Source organism: Fukomys damarensis, unplaced genomic scaffold, assembly GCF_012274545.1.
Source record: "Fukomys damarensis isolate Sample0158 unplaced genomic scaffold, DMR_v1.0_HiC HiC_scaffold_13, whole genome shotgun sequence".
NCBI lineage: Eukaryota > Metazoa > Chordata > Mammalia > Rodentia > Bathyergidae > Fukomys > Fukomys damarensis.
This window is the reverse complement of record NW_022900925.1, coordinates 36743734-36747156: the sequence shown is the minus strand read 5'-3', so window position 1 is coordinate 36747156 and position 3423 is coordinate 36743734. Positions and strand designations below refer to the sequence as shown.

Genomic DNA, 3423 nt, shown 5'->3' with positions numbered 1-3423 from the left:
GGCAGGGCCGAGGGGCCGAGGCGAGGGGCTTCCCCGGGACGGCCATGCGACGCCAGGTTCCTGGACATCTCTCTTCCCAGGCGGCGAACTGAGGGCAAACCTGGGTCCGCTCCTCACGTGCCTCGTTCCAGTCAAGAGCCCTAGCCTTGGCCAGTGCAGGGACGCACTGACCCACCGGCCTCGGGCCCCAGCACCAGGAGCTGAGGCAGAAGGTCACAGGCTCAGCCTATCCTGGGCAGCAGTGGGAGACGAGGCCTGGGCCAGCGAGGTCACTCAGTGCGAAGGTTCTAGGTTCAGTCCCCAGTCACACACACATGCGCACACGTGCACGGCAAACCCACAAAGGCGGGAGGGAAAGCACTCTACCCTCCTACCCTTCTGGACCTTGCATGTGCTCAGCAAGCACTCTGTAATGTTCTGTGTTGACACGGGGTCCTCCTAAGTTGCTCAGGCTGCCCTCCTCCATCCTCCTGCCTCGGCCTCCCAAGGAGCTGTCACTACAGGCGGGCACCCCCCCATCTATTCTTGCTGCCTTTTCTCCTTCCTCCACAATTCTACTGCAGAACTCTCTCTCACCCAGCCTGTTCTGCAAAAGCCTTCCCAGTGCTTCTAATCTCGCGCCCTGTTGCATTCGGCAGCCACAGCTCCCGGGCCCTCCAGGAGGCTGCGTGTCCCACACCCGGGGCCTGGAGCATGCACTTTCTCTCCCCTCGTGGGGTGCATCAAGTGCTGCCCTTGTGCCCGCACGGTGTCTGCACCCTGGCTCAGAGCTGCCTTTTCCCCAGATTGATGTCTGGTGGCCTTACCAGTGCACGAGCCCCACGCAGGGCTGAGAGGCCCAAGTACCTGGGCCCGGTTCTGTGGCTCCCTCTTCTGCCCCCACCGCCACAGCAGAGGCACTGTCACTGAGGCGTGTGGGGGGGGGCGACACATGGACCGAAGCGAGTGGTTCTGGCACATGGCGGCCGGCGATATACATCCGGTGATGGCCGCACTGCTTGGGGAGCCCGGGCCTCTCACGGTGCCTGGGAACCAGTCTGTCACAGGAACCAGGGACAGCACCGCCGAGGGCCACATCTCACCGCCAACAGAAAAGCTCCCACCTCATCCCACCCCCCATTTACAGGCAGTTTCCCTCCCTGAGGCCCTGGGCAGACCCCCTGGGTCTCACACGATGCTAGTTTGTCTGCAGGCTCTTCAGGAGCAGCAGCAGCAGCTATCACTGCAGACAAACTATTGATCCTGGCGTCTCACTATACATTTCATCTATAAAAACCCTTACAGCTACCCCACAAAGCATGTGGGCTTTTTTTTTCTTTTTGAGACAGGCTCTGTGTAGCCCAGGCTGGCCTCAGACTTGGCAATCTTCCTGCCTCAGCCTCCTGAGTGTCAGGCTAGGTAACAGGCGTGTGCCGCCACGCCTGACAGAAGTATGCGGTATTATCCCCACTTCGCAGGTGAGGAAACTGGGCCATGGGCTATGGACTAAAGTCACAGCCCTGATAAAAACAGAGGTGCACTCTCCACACCCCTGCTTCTCCCTCCACCCTTGTATTTTACCTCCCCACCTAGATTTACAACCCAGTGACTCGGAAGTTTGTCACTTGGCACACAGACTTCGATAGATAAATAGCTGTTATCTAAACAGTGCACTGCAGAGACTACTCAGCTTATCAGACAACACTGCTTTAGTTACCAAAGTGTTCTAAACTGGGTGCAGTGGCAAACCCCTGTCACCCAACACTCTGGAGGCTGAGGCAGAAGGATGACCACAAAGGCCAGCCTGGGCTACATAGTGAGTTCAAGGCCAGCCTGAACTATATGGCAAGATCCTGTCTCACAGGAAAAAAAAAAGAAAAAAAGAAATCAAGCGACAGAATCAGAACCTAAGGACCCACAAGAACAAATTGCAAAAGAAGCCCTTTGGTTCACTTTGTAGAATCCAGGATAACCCCAATTTGAGGAAAATATGTTATCAATGCCAGTTTTTAATTACTGAGCACCAAGAGAAGACAAAAGATTCCATATCCTTTCAGGGATTTAGCCCAGTTGTGCCGCCACCTGCCTTGCAAGCGCAACGACCTGAGTTCAATTCCCAGAACCAAAAAAAAAAAAAAAAAACCCAATTTCCTTTCAAATATAAATTGAGAAACAAAAATAACCACCATGTAATACTGCAACTCTGATTTAACAGAGCTAAGCCCTTCGCTACCCAGAACCCTTTACACAAACAAACGCTTCTCTTCGTCCTAAGGTATCACTTTTTTTTTTTTGGTCATACTAGGGATTGCACCCAGGACCTCGGCACTGTGCTACATCCCCAGCCCTTTTATATTTTCGTATTCATCTCACTAAATTGCTAATTGCCCAGGCTGGGTGTCAACATGCAGTCCTCCTGCCTCAGCCTCCAAGAATCCTGGGATAGCAGCCATGCCCCATCACACCTGGCCCTAAGGTGCCACTCTCAGGAGTCACTGCTCTGGTTACCAATCTGGGAAGCAAGCTGGGGCCTCCAAGCATGAACAATGGTGATGGCTACGGGACAGAGGAACACAGCTCGTGACTGTAGAGAGAGAAGTGAGAGAGGTCTGCAGACATCAATGAGGACTGGCCCAGCCTGTGAACACTGCAGTCTCCTGGGCTGCTCTCCCGGACGAGGTGAGGAAGACACGCTTCACTCAGACGAGGCATCTATTTAAACATCCTGTGTTTAAATAAAAAAACCATGTAGCCCTGACTCGGAGGACTCAGGGGCCGCCATAGCCTGACCGTTCCCTTCTACGGGGCAAGAACACCCAGGCCACTGTCTGACGCTGGCACCGGCCTCCAGTCCTAGGGTGCAGACCACAGGGACCCAGCTCAGCAGCACGGGTTACTGAGGCCGGGCGCAGGACTTCAGGCACGCCCAGCAAGGCTCTCTGGCGGCACCATCTCCTCAGCCTTCTCGACTCAGGCTAAAACAGGTCTTATAGTGATGCCCATGGTGGCCCTGAAGTTCCAATCCTCTGGCCACAGCCTCCTGAGCAGCTGGGATTACACGGTGTCACTGCACCTGGTGGATTAAGAGCTTTTAATGCATGCTCCTATTTCATTTTCAGACAGGGTCTCACTATATTGCCCAGGCTGGTCTTCAAACCCTAGTTCAAGCCATTCTCCTGCCTCGGTCTCCCAAGAAGGTGAGGCTACAGGTGGTACCACTGTGCTCAATGACACAACTTCCTCATCAGTGCTCTGCAACTGTCCAGACTGACTGAAATAACAGCTCAAAAGCCACTCATTAAGAAAAGTGTGGCTCAAGGTCCAACACAAGGATGTGGAAGCCAAGCTTATGAGTCTAATTCAGCCCCAAAGAACTGTCACAGTCACTCCTACTCTCAAGCTTCAGCTATTTTTTTTTTTTTTTTTTTTTTTTTTTTTTTTTTT

General features: G+C 53.6%; 1 protein-coding gene across 1 annotated transcript in view; it reads right to left on the bottom strand.

Annotated features, from left to right (window-relative positions):
• Wipf2 (WAS/WASL interacting protein family member 2) overlaps positions 1–3423 on the bottom strand; it is a 33877-nt gene that overhangs the window by 5344 nt on the left and 25110 nt on the right. The window lies entirely within an intron of this gene.